Below are 19,660 nucleotides of genomic sequence, written 5' to 3' on the forward strand. Positions count from 1 at the left end.
ACATCATACACATATTGCACCATACACACCCACATATACCACACACACCACATACACATACACCTCACACACCACATACACATACACCTCACACACCACACATATCCTATATTACACATATACCAAGCACACACTATACCATACACACCCTGATTTATACCACACATATATACATTACAGCACAAACCACATGTACACATCACATCACATATACTACACACAATATATACACCTTGCAATGTATACCACCCACACACACACCACACACATATTCTGTATACACCACACATACACTATACCACACACCGCACATCACATATGACACATACCACACACACCATACACACCACATACTACACACGCATACCGCACATCACATACAGAATACACCACAACCACCATACCACCACACATACCACATATCATACACACTCCATACATATGACACACACACTCATCCCTCACATATATGCCACATACACACACTATATACATACCACTTATACACACCACACACAACAAATATATATCACACACATCTTATACCACACACATAATCCCCTCACACACATACACAACACACACACATTTTAATTCTTTGGCAAGCCCATTCCTACTTGAGAGCATATTCTTGTGAGTAAATGATGGGTGGTTGATATTCTCTGATAATTACCTCATCAGACAAAAGAAACATTTTCATCTTTACTGACCTTGGTTGTAGGAATGGGATGGAGTCCGCCATAAGTCAGGGAGATTTTCAAAGTGGCAGGAGGTGTGTATAGTTGTAAAATCCCAAAGTGTCTTTTGTCATTGAATACAAATAATGAATTTTATCATTTTGTTGAGTTCCAGAAAGACAGTCAACTAATATTCTTATGCTCTTTAATAGTTGGTTGAAACAAGCCAATATATTACTGGTTTGGATCATTTATTCTAAGATTTTCTTCATGTTCATACTGGGTATTCCAGGGAAAAGCCAAAGGAAAGTGCTGCCTTGTTTCTTTTACATTCAGGTGGAAGGTAGGACCCAACATAGGTTTTGGAATTCACAGCCACAGACACGAATGAATCTTTGGAAGTGGGTCCAACCATGCCAGTACACTGGAGCTCGAGATCTCACTCTGGGGAGGGTTTGTCTGTTAACTACAGTCACTACATAATGTTTCCCTCAAAACAAGACAGCAAATTGGACTTAACCTGGCTTTCTTCCATTTTAGTCTCCATGAGGAAGAAAGGCCTTCTTAATTTTTATCACCCAAACATGCTGTTAAAATATCAGGTGTATTCCTTTGCTAAGGCTGTCATAACAAAGCACCACAAAATGGGTGGCTTAAATAACAGAGTTTTATGTGTTCACAGTTCTGGATGCTGGAAGGCTGAGATCAAGGTGTTGGCAGGGTTGGTTCCCCTGAGGCCTGTCTCCTTGGCTTGCAGGTGACTGTCTTCTACATGGTATTTCCTCTGTGTGTGTCTGTGTCCAAATCTCCTGTTTTAATAAGGACATCAGTCACATAGGATTAGAACCCATGCTAAAGACCTCATTTCCACTCTATCTCTTTAAAGGCCTTATCTGGAAATGCAGTCACCTTATGAGGCACCAGAGGTTAGGACATCAACATAAAAATTGAGTTGGGGGGCACAACTTGGTCTATAATAGCTCTTAAATTATTCCTCCTACAATTTTGTTAAAGACTGTGTTTTTATCAAAAGAAAAGAAGCTCTAAATTAGAGAGCTATTATCTGCCATAAAATATCAAGAAACCACTTCCTTTCAAATTTACTCTTTCCTAAAATAATTTTCCAGGTACCTCTTTTGGGGTTTCATTAAGAGCAATAGTCTGTCTCGACCTTTCATAGTGTGGCCTCGGGCTGAGTGTAATTATGTGTCCTATTTAACTCAGCAAAGACAGAGAAGTTGCCCATTAGATTCTGTTAAACTTCATACAGTGAATAGGCTAGTTGGAAATTGGTGGTGAAGTATTTGGGGGATGGTAGAATTGGTTTTTTAGTTGCAGGCAAATTGTGTGTGTTATGGGACTGATGTGATCACCAAGGCTCCCAACCTGTTCCAGGCATATGGACCTGGACTCCTTCCCAACAGATTGGATGGGAAATTTCCCATTAATCCAGCCCTGCTGCCAGTGCTCTGAGCACTTTGGGAATTCCCGGAAAGCTCTGCAGCAGAATAACTTACATGCCAGCAAATTCTTAAACTTTAGCTTTTAGAAACCGCCAGTCATTGTGCAGAGCCAAATCGGGTGAGTAATAAGGGATCACACTGAGTTATTCTACAACCGTCCAAAAGGAGGTTCTACCAAGAGTCATCACATTTGTTTTCATGTACGGTTTAGAATCTGCCTCTGAAGATAATTCCAAGAGATGGTTTGGAAAACAGGTTGTGAACAATGTTAACCAATGGGACTGCAGTAATTGTGTGACCTCTGAAGGTCATAGCACTCACTGTGTTGACACAGTGTTCATTTTAAAAAAATCAGTTTTAATTATCTTCCTCTTTGCAAATAAAGGCCTACAAATATTTTTTGAGAAACTGCTCTGGACCCAGAAATATGCTCAGTGTTCGGGAAGTAAAGAGAAATATAGCAACCCTAGCTCCCAAGCAATAGATACAAAAACATTGACATGTGTCCCCAGTTGCAACCAAAGTTATGATCGAATTAGTATGCTCTCTCTGAAGCTGAGAGGGGCGTGAAGGAGCTTAGAGTCCTCCCTTCTTCTTCTGGGGTAGAGAGAGGGCCAGACAGAGGTGAGAAGGAAGAGAGTTTACCATTCCAGGAAATCAACCATCTGCCCAGCGTTGACAGCAGCCATTCTATAAACAGATAGTTTGGCTTTTAGCTCTTATGAAGCCTCAAATTTATAAAGCTGAGTTTGAGTGCATTCTGGCATCAAATAAGAGAGTAGTGGCTAACTCTGCAGGGTCTGGATGTCTAGCCAGAATGCAGAGGAGAGGAGGGTCATCTGCTTACCTGAGTCTTGGAGAAAGGAAAGCTCAGTGAGGACACACAAGTCCACCTGTGCAGACCCTGAGCTGGCAGCCTCACCCCATACTCCCTCTTCCCACCCTTTCTCCCTTCACCCCATTAGGAGTCTGGTAATTCCAGTGCCACTCAGGACAACAGTCCTAGGCTTGTTCTCAGAGAAGGTACCCTGTGAAGGCAGCTTTCAGGGGTGGTGACCAGGAACAATAGGGGCCTGCTGCTCAGTGGAGGCTGATGGATCACACAATCTCACATCACATGCTCATCTTCTCTGTTGCATATCTTTCCTCAGGTTCAGCATGTGAAGTAAAAAAAAAAAAAAAGCAAAGGGACTATGGCAGGCAAACTGGATATAATCTGAACATTCAACAAGAGGATGCAGATTAAATTCATTATTGTGCATTCATAGTCTGGACTATTATACTGCCAAAAAATTAAGTTGATGAAGAACCTTCCAGATTCCAGTGTAGTAATTGAGGAGGAAGTTCTTGTGAATGAGCTCACATGGAGATCTCAATGATGTTAAAACACATAGTTTAAACAAACAAAATGCCAAAATGGCAATTTTCCTCTGAGTGTGGAGTTGTTGTCTTTTCCAGTTTCCTGTACTTTCAGAATTTTTATATCAACAGTGAAAGTTATTTAATTGTTTGAAAAGTAACAGGTCCTTCAAGCCAAGCATCAAAGAATTCCCTGGCCATGTGCATAACCTTTGAGGAATAGGTTTCCCACAGGGCAAAGATTTGTGTCTTTCCTCCTTCCCCTACTGACCTCCCATTGCTTCCTGACTGATCTTAAACCAGAGAAAGACCCACAAGCCACAAACCAAACCAAATGGGAGTGAACTTGCGTCAACAAAACCCCCTAGGGCCCTTCAAATGTTGCACCTAGTCCTTCTGTAGAGGATTCAGGCCCTTTAAGAACTCATTTGCCTAAGGGATATTTATTGAACAGATGCTGTATTTCAGGTTTAGTTCTGGACATGAAGAAAGGTCCTGCCACAATACTACCTTTTCCTCTCTTTTTAAAAATAGCCTCTGTCTTCTCTTTGAAGTTCATTCTCCCACTGTCTACATGGCAAGGGAGGGAGGAAAGAGGAGCTAAAACTAATGTTACCAGAGACTCCACTATCATCTCATGGAATTTCCCATAGTAACCATGTAGAGATTTTACAAAAGAGGAAACAAGCTCAGTGAAGCTAATTCATTTATTCAAAGTCACACAGCAATTAGGCAGAGGCCAAGTTCATGGCTTTTGTCTGACACTGTCCTACCACATTAGAGGGGCATGAAAAAGTCAGGTTGTTTTATTCCAGACTCAGCTATGTATTCCACCAGCTTTAGCAAGATATTTGACTTGGGCACTCACCAGAATTTTAAGATCCATCAGATTTATGGAGGATTGTTGCCATTTGGGGGTTCAAACAAGTTTTTAATTTCCACAGACAACAAAACAGCACTAAGAAATGTCTAGATGTTACTTCCTTTCATTTGTTGTCTCTCACTAGGACCTTGCCTGCTAGTCATATTCTATGACATGTCAGGGATCATCTTCACAGACAGAAATTTTAGGACCTGGTCTGAGTTAGAGAAACATGGGGCTCTCCTTATGCGCAGGGCCTGTTTGCTTGATGGATGGGCATCTTGCTTCTCTTCATGCTCTGTTTTTTCCTTCCCTTCTGCTTTCTCTCCTCCCCTCCCCTCCTTTCTTCTTTCCTTCCCTTTCCTCCCCTCCCCTCCCAATGCTTTGCCCACTGCACTCTGCAGAGTGGTTTCCCATCTTGAAACTTTGCACCTGCCCCTCTTCCAGGAACACTGTCCCTGCTGGCCCTCCCCATTTCAGCTGATGTAGCCTTACAAGGCCTTCCCCGATCCTTGTCAAAGGGGCCCACCTTCAACCAGCCACTTCTCTCCTTCCTACTGTGCATTTTCTTCATAATGTCAACCAAAGCTTGCAATTACCTCATTTATTTATTTGTTCATTTATATATTGTCGGGTTTCCCTCAAGAGGCCATAAGCTCTATGGATATTTTGATCCCTGCAGTAATGAGAACAGTAACTGGCATATACAAGGCACACAATAAATATTTTTGAATGACAAACTGTTCTCCAGAAGCCATGAGAATAACTTTGTTCCAACAAACTCAGCCTCCAACTAGAAAAGATGAGATTGTGGCAGTGAGATGCGAGATAATAAAACCAAAACACCATTGTCAGGAAGTTTGGAAACAAGGTCACCTTTGAAGTGACTGGAAACTTCCACTTATTTCTTCTATACCTTGTCTTTCTTCCCACATGGGAACTGAACCTGAGAGGCTTCTCTTAACCATCTTGACCACAGGATCAATTTCCCCCATAACATAAAGACAAAATCGCTGTGACATCAACAGACGGGGTTTTTTTTTTTTTTAATTGGAATTTTTGTCTCATGTAAACACTGTGCTATTGCCTGCCATTGCGTTCTGCTTCTTCACTTTTCTTTTAAAAAACTTGACTCTTTTCAATGGGAAGTTTGCTCAGGCTTCCATATGCCACACCAATGCCTTCTGTTGTAAAAGGTAAGCTGATTACCTTTCACAATGAGGCAAGAGGTGATTTAAGTCAGAGAGTGACCCAGTTACAATGTTTGTGCTGTGTCCCGTGGAGAAAACCAAAGCTGAAATCCAGTAACAGGTGATGGGAAGTTCTGGAGATAGAAACTGACCTAAATTCTGAAAAACAACTGGTGAAAAGGAAGTCCGAGAACAAGCTGGCGTACTTCCAAAACCTGTTTATTGTGTGAATTCCTAGAAGATAGCGTGACACCCAGAAACAGACTGAAGTGGCACACCCAAACAATTATGCTACAGATATCTGCAAAGGTAGACAAACAAACTCAACAGCCTGGAGAATAGAGGACAGAGTCCAGAGTTGGGGAGTCAAGTGTTTTCTGTTGTTTTGCTGTTGCTGTTTTATTATTCTTGTTGACCTGCTAAGCTCTATGATAAGACCAAAAGTCTGATAAATGTCTTCTATTCTAAAACTTGCTTCTAAGCATCAAGAGCCACAGCAAGTATTTCTGATCCCCTATTATCCCACGCTTCAGGTGTTAAAATGCAGTAATAAAAAAGTCAGGCATGACCCCTGTCCCCATGGAAATATTGTCTCCATACTAGCACAGGGACCTTTGAACCTTAAAGTCTCTAGCTGAAGCACCTCTCTGAAGGATGTATGTCACTGCAGTAAGAGAGAAGGGAGCTTGGCATCTAAGTGTTCTAACAGTCACATTTGTCTCATGAAGGATCTCTACAGAGGAATCTTCCCCGACCCCCCATAATGTCATCAAGACATGAAGTCTATGGGCTGAAATCCTGGATTAAAATTTCACTAAACAAGATCTCTTCATGGAAGTTAAGACATGAATATTCTCTAGCCTCAGATGTTACTGAAATACCCCCTTTTGATAATTTCTTATGCTTTGCCTAGCAGAAATCTGTGCTAAAACTTTTAAAGGGTGTACTTGGATTTATAAGAGCAAAAGAATTTTTAAAATGGAAAGACTGAAGAGTCATCTAAATTAATCTTTGACAATTCTCATTGCTAACAAGAATGTGTTTGAGTTCCAAAGAAGCATTTATTTGGTCACCAAAGAGACAATGTGATCCATGAATAGTAGTAGTATGTTGTATTAGAGCGAGTAGAGGTGATCCATGAGGATATCTGAGTTCTAACCCTAGTGTGTCTTCCATGTATTCTGGATAGTGCCACCTCTCTGGCCTGTACTTCCTCTTGTCTAAAGGGAGAGGTGCTATCTGGGGTTTCTTTGAGATCACTCATGGAGCTCAGTTTCCAGGAGCCCGTGAAGAGCAAAAATGCCTCACATACACTATTTAACATTGTCTAACTGCTATGCAGCAGTTCTTTACTAGACAATCCATTTAATTTTTAAAAAATGGTTTTTGGTTTTTTTTTGGAGTTGGAGTCTCACTCTGTCGCCCAGACTGGAGTGCAGTGGCCGCTCCCGGCCACCGCAGCCTTGACCTGCTGGGCTCCGGCGATCCTTCCGCCTCAACCTTCCGAGTACCCAGAATTACAGGCGCGCACTACCACTCCCGGCTAATTTTTTATTTATTGTAGAGATGAGGTCTCACCAAATTGTCCAGGCAGGTCTCGAACCTGCGGGCTCAGGCAATCCACTCACTTAAGCCTCCCAAGGCACGGGATTACAGGCTGAGCCACCAAGCCCGGCTAAAAAATGTTTTTAAGAGTGAAAAATATCTTAATAACTGACATTTGTCAAAAGCATATAATGTGCCAAGCACCGGGCTATCAACTCTTCTATATAAAATATATTCTTTAAATGTCACAGCAATCCAATGATGAAAGTAGCATTGCAATTCCCTGCTTTTCAGCACACGTGAAAACTGAGACTCAGAAAAGTGTTCCCACTTGCCAAAAGTGGGAAAGCTGGAAACTGGCTGCTGAGTCCCTCTTCCGGGAGGCATCTCGAGAACAGCTTGCCTGCCTCTGTGAATGGGCTCCACGAAGTTCCATGGGCAGAAGTGGCTTCATGGACTCATCTCACAGGAAGGGATTTCTTGAAGCAAAGATGAGGTGCTACTTTGTGGCTGATTTTCAGTTATACGTAACTCCCACCCTGCTGGGACCTGGTAGTCTGACAAAGGCGCTCAGACATCACCCCATGGCCAGTGACTCATCTAATTGTCTACTTGTCAATGCCATAGTATTAGAACATTATGGTGACCTGACTTAGTAGTTTGTTCATGTCTCAAGGGACGTGTCTCTGAGATGCAATGTGAGATGCTGTTTGAGATTAGAGAAGAGGGTTCACTGGATTCTAGTCTGATGGCAAATGATTTGGTGGGAGTGAAGCCCTGAGACTCAACCGAAAGTCTTAAAAAAATGGCTCTTAGAGATTGCCCAGGATACAATCATTAAAATCATTCATTCACAAAACATTTTGTGAACTCAATGTTAAGATACAGGGAGGCAAAGATGTGTAAGAGAAGTTGCCAACTTTTATGATTGAGTTGGGAGATAGCAGTTATCAGAACACTCTCATTAGTACCTAGGAAATTCCATTAGTATTTAGGAAGTTCTACAAGTTAAGTAGCATCGTGTATCTGTTTCTTTGTGTTTAAATTACCCAGTCTCCCATTTTCAGTTGCACAATCACTCTGAATCTCAATGTTCTCTCTTGTTAATTGGGAATAATCATTTCTACCTCATTGTTTCATTCCAAAGATTAGAGGGGTTCTTCATGTAAAAGTAATTTCCAGATGATTTAACGTAAAGGACGATGAAAACATTGGGGTAAATTTGGACTCCATGAAGAGACTTCCTTCTCCCTTTCAGAGTATGAGATCTTATTTTGCACCCTTATAAGCATGCATGAGCATTTTTTTTTAAAGTTGATTAATTGAAATCTTTCCTTGCTTTTGTTCTTAAAATGAGACATACTCTATTTTTATAGATTTCTCAAGGCTGTCAGTCTTGGGAATTGTCAGTTGTTGCTCTTGGAGAATACCAAACCAAAGCATTGAGTGTTCTTTTAACATAAAAGACTGCTTCAGAGCTGAGATAATGGCAATTTTGGTTATCTTAATCAGTGCAAGAAGCAGGCAAGGGAGCCTACAGATTGTTGACAAGAGCCTTTGTAAACGCTTTCCTACCAGTTTTCCTCACTGTTGCCACAAGAGGAGCAGACTTGTGAGAGAGCCACAGAGAAGCTTGGGTTTCCTGACAAGATCTGAAGGCCGCTTGTGTATTATCAATGGCTAACTCAGTTCCTTGTGGAGCCAACATGGGCATTAGGCCAGTTTTTCTGTTTATGAGCAGCTCAAGGTCAAGTGGGCTTGTTCTATATGACTTTGCATTAGGCCAGTAAATATGTATATGGGATAAAATGGCTATGGGCCAAGCTGAGCGCTTGTCTCCAGAGCTATTGACCTCCTGACCAGCTTTCCTGTTCCCTCCCGACCAGCCTTCCTGTTTCCTGAATTTTCATCAATTTCATCTTTGTCCTTCCCACTCCTTGCCTCATTCCTGATCCCCAATGCCCATCTCCCAGCCTATCTTATCTTGACAACACATCCAGGCCCGTCATCTTCCTAACTTATAAACTTTGAACACTTTTTGGTGTTTCCTGCTTCCAAATATTCCTCAAAACTGAGATTTCTGAGTTCAAGGTCTCAAGCTCTTCTTTCTGATTTTCACATTGGTAGCAATAGACTAAGGCAGCATTTCCCAGAATTTCTGGATTTGCCAAAGTCTTTCTTCCTTGGCAGGTCTGAATCAGAAGATATAATGTGGTGTCCAGGAATCTCACTTTTAACACACATCCCAGAGGACGCTTATAATCAAGCAAGTTGAAAAAACAGCTAAAATCTCTGTTGGAGTTATAGCAGTTGTTAAAAGTGTTATGTTTTACTTCTTCACATATATTTGCATTTTTAAAATAGCAGACTGTCAATAGTGCTAAACTCAATACTGTATGGATGACTTGACTGGCACGTAGTGGCGCTAATGGAGTGATAAGGAACACTGTGCACAGAAAGTTGAGAAAGGGTACTGGATGCTGACATACTCCAAACATTAGCTAGTTCTAATGAAAAATATTTTGGTGCTCTTGGGATCATGAGGATGAGTTTTCAAGGAGGTGAGTTACCTTGGAAGACAGAAAGAGTTTAGTAGTCAAGGGTCTCATCCCTTGTTAATGTAAAAAGACTGAAATGCATCATAATAATTAAGCTTCCTCTACATGCTTGGTATAGTGTCTAGCAAGTAAACTCTTAATAAAACAAATTGAATAAATAAGCAAGTAAATAAGCAAATAAACATCATGTTGACTGATGGCGATTGAGACATGTCCTTTTTGAGATTATATATATCCAGGTATTCTCAAATCTCTAAGATGCTGGGAAGAACTTCATTGGAATTGCAAGAATTGGGAGCAAATTTTGGCTCTACATTCATTGTCTATTGGACATTCTCTATCTATGGGACATCCACTATCTGTGAAACATTCACCAACTATGGGACATCCACTACCTGTGAAATAGTCAATATGTGTGGGACATTCATTATCTGTAGGACATACACTAACTGTGAGACTTCCACTATCTGTGGGGCCTTTACTATCGGTTAGATTCTTAAGCTTCATCTGTAAAGTCTCCTTGTAAGGGCCAGATGAAACAATGGACTCAAAGGGCTTTATTATCTCCCAAGAGTCGAACAGATGTGAAGGGTTATTGGATGTCTCCTTGACTCTATTAGATCAACTTTCTACCCTGGGTGACATAATCATCGTATCTTAGTTTCAGGTTCCATTTATTTTAGGAAGAGTCTTCCTAAAAGGAAGGAAACTTGTGATAGAGTCACAGAGGAACTTGGGTTTCCTGACAAGATCTGAAGGTTTAAGATCTGTAAAGGACTCGTGCATATTTGCTTCTTTTTCTTAATATTAACATATGCACATTGAGCATGTCTCAGCTCTAGAGGTAAATTCCAGTATGAGAAGTAGGACATTTCCAAAAAGAAAGTGCTCAGTGACCTTGGGCAAATTTCTTAATTCCTCGGCCTTGGCTTCCTCCTCTGCAACATGAGTAAGTCAGTTTCAATCATGTTAGGTCCCTTCTATGTCAGCTTGGAAGCCCCTGCTGGAGGTAAAGGGTAACTCTGTTCAATTCTTAGAACATCTGGGAATAGGCTCAAATGTGTAGAAAAGAAAATGAAATTGATGGCCCTTGTACCTTATTCTACAATGCAGATACAGAAAAGTAAACAGTCATGAGAAAGAAAGACATTTTAAAAGAAAATAAGAGTGACCTGTTAAGTGCTTTTCTCTTTGGTAAAGTACCTTTCCCTGGACTACTTACCCATGTTACATATATATTTTTATTATTTCTGCCTTTCATATACATACTCTTTCCATAAATATTTATTGAGAACTTTCAGAGTTCCATGGACTCTCTCATCTGTGCAGTTGTGCATCCAGGCTTCCTGCTCTCTAAACTTTCATCATCTTAAGAAAAACAAAACCAAACCAAACACAGAAAAAAAACAGTTGTTCTAGTTTTTGGCTCACCTTCTCACTCTCACAGGTCATTCTGTTAAAACTCTCACTTGGGCGTGACTGCTCTGACAAATAATCATCTTGCTTTTGTACCCCAGAGGTCTACTGAATAGCTCCCTGTATGTCACCATAAGAAGTTCACATTTTGGGGGCTGACCCTGAGCCCCTTGCAATCTGAGACATCTCCCTCATTCTAGTTATAGTGTACCGTGTGTCCAGGCAGCAAGTGGCACTGGGCTCTGCCCACCAGCCTGTTGCCATGGCCTGTGTATCCCTCTCCTCCAAACTATCAGGGTCTTGAGAGGTGGTGTAGTGGGGTGTTAGGAGCAAAGCTATGAAGTCAATAAAACCTGGGTTTTACCCGAAATTATAACATTAACTAGTTTTGAGAAACTTGCCAAGTTTCTTAAGCTCCCTAGCATACAAAAATATGATGATGATCATTTTTCCAAATTGCCTGAAGGATAAAGGAGACTAATTATGTAAATGATTTACTCAGAACATGGATTAATATTTTCTCATGAAAATTTTCTTCCAGGCAAATGTCATGGACCTATTCTTGTTGTCCAACTTCTACTCAACTTTCAAAAGAAGGTTCTCATGCCATTATTACAATGGAATGTCAAAAAGCACAGGTTTTCTCAGCTGTGGATGGTCCATATTATATTTTATCATGCATTTTAGGTATCTGTTGTGATTACATTTCCAACTGAAAAATAAGCATCTTATTTATCTTAATTTTGTCCCAAAGCCTATCACAGTTGATGGCTCATGCTGTGTACTACTCAAAAAATACTAGCCAAATGAAGTCATGGATGAGTATACAATATATGAGTAAATGAGTATGCTAGTAACAGAAATTTCTATGTCAGGATCTAAAAGGGGCATCCTAGCTGATATATCTATCTGAAATGTAAGTTTTTGAAAAGTTTCCTCCATTAAGATATTTGAGCATATATAACCGACAAGAGGATTAGGATAAAGAATCATTTGTTTCAATAAGAAAATAAAAACTAATTTTAAAAATGGGCAAAGGGTAGGAACAGGAGATTTCACAAAAGATAAAACATAAATGGACAATAATCATATCAAACATTGTTCAACCTCACTAGTAATTATGGAAATTAAATCTAAAATAATAAGGGAGCATTTAATAACATTAAAAACTTTGGAAATACTAAGTATTGGTGAGGATGCAGGAAAGGAGGAGTCTCAAAAATGCATGTTTCAAATGAATTGTTGTAGATCCTACAACAATCTATAAAAATGTAATAAGAACAGTGAATCTGATCTATCTGTATCACCATGAATAAATCCAGAAAACATAGCAGAAGCTGTTAGAGGCTATTTGCAGAGATATAGAATAGTATGAAGTATTTATGTATAGCATCAACACACACATACACATACACACATGCCGATACCCTACATTGTTTCTGAAGTGGGAGACATAATAAGATTCTAAAATTGTGGACAAGAAGGAGGCATATAACATTGGTACTGTGGTCTCACCTGGGAAGTAACAAGACAGGAAGGAAGCAAGAGAACTGCAACCAGGTCTTTGGCTCTATCTAAAAGGTTTTATTTCTATATTTAAATGTCTAAAGCAGATTAAGAAAAATATGAATGGTGAAAAACTGGATGATGAATATGAATGTTTTAATTTATTCTTATTTTCTTCTTCTTCTTCTCTGAGTTGGAGTCTCATTCTGTTGCCCAGGCTGGAGTGCAGTCGCCCAGGCTGGAATGCAGTGGCACACTCACGGCCACTCCAGTGTCGACCTGCTGGACCCCAGCAATCCTTCTGCTTCAGCCTTCTGAGTCACTGGAACTACAGGTGCGGGCTACCATGCCTGGCAATTTTTTATTTTATTGGAGAGACTAGGTCTCGCCAAGTTGCCCGGGCTTCTTATTTTCTAAGTTAGAAAGACTTCATAGTTTAAAAAAAATTTTTAGTGTAAAACTTCTATGGGGTAGGGCCTTTGTTGACCTACACAGAATCACACTTAAAGTGATATCCAAACCTGAAAATGCAGATACATTAGTAAGATTGTTATTTAAAACGCTCCAATTTTGCTTCTTCTTGTAAGGTGACCATTGTGGTATTTTTTCTTCTTTTCTACCCAGCACTAATAGAAGATCACCTGCTGACAATGGATTGACCTTCAATAATGAATGCTGAAGCCTTTTACAGAAATATTTTTTTTAAAAAAAGCTCTCCCCAAGGTCTCTTTTCTCACCTTCTCTCCTGAGCAGTACCGCTTTGGCTGGTTGGCAGAAGTCTGTCACTGGTCCTATGTAGTGGCCACATAGGACCCCCTCACCCCCGCAGGGCTGTTGTAAGAGAAGAAAAGAGGGTTTGTTTGGGGAGTTCGTTGAGTAGTGGGACAAGTCAGGGATAGGCGGAGAAGGAGTCTAAATGTTAAATCTCCCTGAGATGAAGTTTAACTCATCTAATTGTTGAAGTAACTGAATAATGTAAACTTTTCCAGATTCATCTAACATCCTGTTGAGTACTTTTATTATGGCTTTATGATTTGGAGGATTGAGGCATTGTGGATATTACCCCAATATTTTTCTAAACAGCTATTGAGACTATATTATTATTTTCATTTTTCAGACAGGAAGCTGAGGTTAAGAGAAGTTGAGTGCATGCCTGAGGTTGTTTAACTTGGGAAGCCAGGAGTTACAGACAAGTCTCTCATTCTGTTGGTCTCGTCTCTTAGATAATTCTCCAACTTGATCTGTTTTTCACTGCTGAAGAAAAAATACTTATCTTTCTTTCCAAGAAATACTCTTCAGTTGCCTGTAAACATATAGTTTTAGAACAGCATTGCACTTTTTCCTACAATGTCCCATCTATTACCATCAATGGACTCAAATGAAGAGAGAATCCCTTTTGATCACTTAAACCTTTGCAAATAAAGCAGACAATTGATGCTAAGTCAGGGTTGGAGCTTTATGTCACTCACAATGAAAGTTTTGTCAAGGGGCTAACAGGAGAGAGTCATAGGATCACCTTTAAATGATACTAATAACAAATGTATGCCTCTTCAAATATGTAGTACTTTGTGATGGGGTGAAAATGATTTACAGTATTTCCCAGAGATCTGAGATAAAATACTTATTTCTAATGTTTTCCTTCATTATCTGTTCATCCAGAGCTGAATGACTTAGAGAGATTCTTCTCCAGGTCTTGCCTCTGAGTGGCCATCTTGAAGGCATCAGTCATGGGAGTGGTGGCCAACTATGCCCTGTCACATAGGCCTTCCCTTAGTAGGAAAAAGTTTGACAAAACCAACAGGGAACAGGTTGAGGGACTGGTAGACAGCTCTCATTTCTTACATTGCTTAAGTAATCTGTGCCCAGAAGACTGAGACAGAGAGCACTGAGAAGGAAGGGTATCAATGATGGAAGAAGCATCCAATTGCAGATATGATGGACTATCAGGAGATCCTGTGGGATTCTGAGGTTTTTTTTGAAACTACCTGAAAATCCTCCACTAGCTTTCTTTACATGCTTAGATGATAGCAAGTTCCTACTTCATCATTTTTTACAACAGAGAAATTCAAGAAAATGGGATCAAGAGGAAATGACAATGGTTGAGATTGTGGAAGGTACTTTTCAGAATGACATTCCTCTTATCAACACCAGTTCAGTATTCTCCTCCATCGATCTGGTGTCTTGCATTGCCTTTTGTGCTGTAAAAGCCAAATGAGAGGCATTTAAATTATTTCTGTTGCCTAGGAAAAAGAAATATTATCCACAGTAACAAAATCATCAAATTTTATTATGTACAAGTTACTGCCATGTATTTCAGAGTTTTGCTTTAGAGGGTATCATTTAGAAAAATGGGATAGCTTTTCATTGGCTTGGAAGTTTCTATTGTCAAAACATATTACCAGAAAGTACAATACATTGTAAAATTACTAGGAACTGCAATTCAGCCCTATTTTGACTTTATTTATAAAAAACAAATTAATAGCAAATGAATAAAACTTTTAAACCATTATCTGAGTAATAATACTAAACAAAACAACTAATAAAACAGGCGCATTCAAACAGCTGTTTAAGAAAACTCAATGATATTTCATCCATTGTCAAACTTGGTATTTGAGCAGAATAAAGACCAAAGTAAATATTTATTGATTCATGTGAGAATACTGAAAATTTCTCTTTTATAAGTAGAATAAGCAAATAAACCATGATTTATAAAAACCCTGGCTAACTAAATCAGCTAATGGGTCTATTCAAAAAATTCTTATCATGTAATAAACTGTGAACTGACAATTATAATTGAAAATTACCAGTTTCTCTATGAATTTAATATACATATAGTTAACCACCTGCTTGACTGTTATACAGAGCCATTTAAACGTGCAAATGGATGTACAAATGTTTGAAGGCTTTTGAACCAAACGCATTAATTGCCAGTCTGTGTTAATGGAAACACACAGAATGGATGCTTGTCTCTCTCTGTAATAAATATAAAAATTCTCCAGGCTTCTGAGTCTCCACACTAAGCACACATGGAGGCTTTTTGTAGGAGAAGCTTATTTAGGTATTGAACCCCTCAATCCCAACCAAATAGGTGAAAAGGAGACAGAACAAAGTTGCATCAGCCAGATTCATTATAAGTGCTACATTCCTAACACTGTACTATCTAAGTAGGGGCCTGAATGCTTTGCTATGAAGCCCAGATGGCAACAGAATGGGCAGTGAGATGTGAGGTGAAGTTCAAATCAAGCCTGGGGGCAGTGTCCAGTTTCTTCCTGTTGCTACCTGGGCAGGTGACCCTGTGCTTTCTTTCAGTGTCTTGGAGTCCCCCATTATGACTTCTGCTGGACCTGTCCTCAGCAGGCGGTGACCCACAGCTAAGCTGCTCTCCTCATCAGCAAAATATATCAGCCCTTGGTCTCCTGCCCACAGGTTCTGGATGTTTCAGGTAGAAAGAGAACTACCTGGTGTGCTTCTCTGTCCCACCTTTTGCTCAGCAGGGGTCATCAGCTGTCTGGGGCAGAGGCCTCTCTGAGGGTTGGTGTTAGGCCCCTCCTGTAGTCACTCCTACTTTTCTGTGATTCTCTGAAGTGCAGTTAGAGGGGGACCCAGATTGACTCGGAGCCAGAACTCAGCGATGAATGCAGATGTCTCGAAAATAGCTGGTGACCTTCTGGGGTCTGGGCAGACTCATCCACAGGTAAGAGGATGCCAGGGAAGAGAAGTTTGGCTCAGTCCCAGAAATGTAGTCTCAGAAGCCAGTTGAGAATCTGAGGTCTATGTATGGGCCACTTAACTTTGCCAGCGGCCCAGCCCCAAGCTTGCATATCTGAGTCTTAGGGTGATGGAAATCTGCCAATGAAAAAAATTGAAAACAGCAGATCCTCTAAAAATAAGGCAGTAAGGTGGGACTCAAAAAGTCATTTTTTAGGGGGTCTGAAAAACAAAATATAAAATTAAAGAAATTGTTCTTCTCTCCTTTGCTAAAAATCAACCTCAGCCTGGGTTTGTGAAGACTTTAAGGGTATCAGAGCTGATGCTAGGAGGTAGTGGGAATTAACATATTCTTGGGTACTTCCAGGAAATTCTTAGGAGTAGGGAAGTGACTTGACAAAACGGTAAAATTTTTCAAGAGCCAGTTGGGGTGAAAGTCCAACAACACGGGGATATTATTTTTAATGGGACTCAATTTCCCTCCATCACCTAAAGCGCCTAGGTAGGGTGAAGCATCACCTAGGTAGGGTGAAACGTGAGTAAGGTATCACGTCAGACACACCTCCCACCTCGCCACTGTCCTCCTCTGTTCTACCTGGTTTCATCAGTGCCACCCCCAGCTTTATTCTCCAGGCTTGTTTTTGGGGAAACTTGGGTATTCTCAAAGCATCAATTCTAGTCTCAAAGGATAAAGACTCTTCACCAGTGAAGACAGAAGACTAAGTCACAGGCTCTGACAACCATTTCAAGAGAAGAATGCTGGATGTCCTTCAAGCACATTCACACCCTTTGTAGTTATTCCTTGTATATATGAGTGTACCATCTGATCCTGTGGTCATGCAGTGAGAGGGCCCAGTTCCCACTTATCCTAGACCACTGTTGAAAAAGTTACAAGAGGAAGAAAGGGACCTAGCAACTCTTGGGAAATCAGGTCCTGGTTTCTTGTAGGCCAAAGGGAGGGAGAGAGAGAGAGACAACAGAAAATAGAAGACAGACTGAGAAAGCATGTCTGTGGTCTCTGACCATGTATATTTGTGCCCAGAACTCAAGTCCTTGGAGGATATGGTATATGCCAGCGTGACCTGTGATTTAGAGCCAGGTCTTGATCCCTGGAAATCCCTGTGGGCAGGACCAGGACAGGCTAGGCCTTCACAACAGAATGGGGAAGGAGAGGACACTGGAATGGGGGACGATGAAAACTGAGCCAGCTGTAAAGCTGGCCTCTGTGGTGGTTACAGTCCAAATGCCAATGGCCAAAGGGGCCCAGCACTCAGAACACATCCATGTGTCCTTATTCACTTCTGGGAAGACACTATGCATGGGGGCTGCGGAGTGACAGCAGGAGGAATTTGGTGCTGGAAGCTCAGAGGCAGGTGATGGCAACTTCGTGAAGGTCTACAGCTGGTGTCTGTGGGTGTGGGAAGCGGGATTGCCCCTGATGGAAGGAGTGAAGGTATGGTGACCAACTGTGCCCGTTTGCCTGAGTTTAGGGGGCCCTGGGATGTGGGACTTTTCAGTGCTGGAACCAGGAAAACTTGGGCAAATCAGGAGAACCTGGCTCCACTTGGGAAGGTCAGGAAATCACTAGGTACAAAATCAGGACCCTGGCTTGGTAAGAAGAGAGGCTCCAACTTTGGGATTGTTTAGGTCTTAAGATATAAACTTTCTTCACAAAAAATCAGGTGCAAAGAAAAAAATTACAACCACCTCCTCCACATACATACACACACACACAACACCTGTAAAAAGAGACTATTTCCTCTTAGTGAACTTATCCAATATATGGAACCCTTATTTTTGCCATTTCTGGTTTATTCCTCAATTTAAGGAATTTCTTGTACCTTCCTCTCACTGGGGTTTCTGTTGTTGGAGTTGAGGCTTGGATCTCAGCTAAGTGGGCTACTGTCTGGGAAGGGCTTCCTCCCAGGACACACCCAGCCCTGTGTGTGAGTCATAGTGCTAAGGAGAGGCAACGTCTGAGCAAGGCAGGTACTCAGGTGTCCAGACTCAGACCAGACATGTGGCAATAACATTGCTGCTCTCACCAGCTGCTTTCTTGGAGCCAGTGAAGGCACTGTTTGTCTTGAAACCAGCCAGGCTAAGGCTGAATTTCAAAGACCCAGTATCTCTAGCTAGCCAAGACTGGAGAAAGAAGGCTAACAGGAGGGTTGCCTGCCTCCCACCAACTCAGTTCTCTTCGCAGAGACTTTCTTGTGTTCAGTGGCAAATCTGAGACATTAGAAATCCTCCCGTTCAATATAGATAATGTTTTAAACATCTTCTCATTGGCAGATGGAATTACTTTTGTTTTGTTCTTGGAAAGATAATTCTGTTTTTTTAAAAAGGTTGTAAGTGCAATGAGATTAATTTTCTTTAAAACATTGCATTAATCTGATACGATGCTGCCACTCTCTACGTGGAACAGCTGTTGGCGTTTGCAGCCATACATGTTTGAGATAAGTTATCTTTTGACATCATGGCCAAGGATTTTTGTTATGTCAGATAAGATAAAAGTGGTATTTGCTGCTACAGTTTCCCGATACCAGCATTCTGCACTTACATGTAAGAGGGCCAGATGGTTGAATTAGGGGTGAAATAACAGACGTTGAGATTTGCTTTTAAATTCACCTTTGTGGATATATGTTCTCTTAAGAGGCTTACCAGGAATCTTTGGCTTTATCCTCTCCCAAGGAAGATAAAGGAAACTAGATACTTTAACTTAATATCACACTCCTCCCATGTGCACATATGCACATATTTCCACATACTTTTAAAACTTGTTTTAATTTGAGGAGAGAGACATTAGGAAAATGTTTAGGTTTCTAAGTTGTTTTTGCCTAACTGTAGCTCCCTTGGAAGTATTAGAATGGATCTGTTGCAAAGTCCTCAAATAGTGAATCCTCAGCGCAGTGTCTTAGATGTGCTCCCATGAGCTCCCAGACCCATCTTAGTCACGCCCTGGCTGTTATAGTCCAATATTAGGGTTTTACTTTGAACTTCCTGTACTGCAGTGACTTAGGATGTGTGTGAAATATGGAATTGTTTTGCTGAATGCTTCCTTATTCTTTATCTGTTTACTACCTACCAATAGATCAGTTACTAAAAATAAGGCTCATGCTTTGTTTTTCTAGCAGTGGGATAAATTGATGTTGATAATGTGTCCCCTCTTGATTTCCAGGTGTAAAACAATGCAATTTCTGTTGAGTTATTTTTCCCATGGGTTAAGGTCTCTAGCCAAGAAACTGAGCATTTGTGTGTGTATTTGTGTGCATGCCCGTGCATGCCATGTGTGTGTGTGTGTGTGTGTGTGTGTGTGTGTATGTGCATTTGCATGTGCTGTGTTGCGTGGTTTAATTGTAGACCATAAACTTTTAGA

The sequence above is a fragment of the Carlito syrichta genome, unplaced genomic scaffold, assembly GCF_000164805.1.
Source record: "Carlito syrichta isolate Samal-C Ts95f unplaced genomic scaffold, Tarsius_syrichta-2.0.1 Scaffold312088, whole genome shotgun sequence".
NCBI classification, from domain to species: domain Eukaryota; kingdom Metazoa; phylum Chordata; class Mammalia; order Primates; family Tarsiidae; genus Carlito; species Carlito syrichta.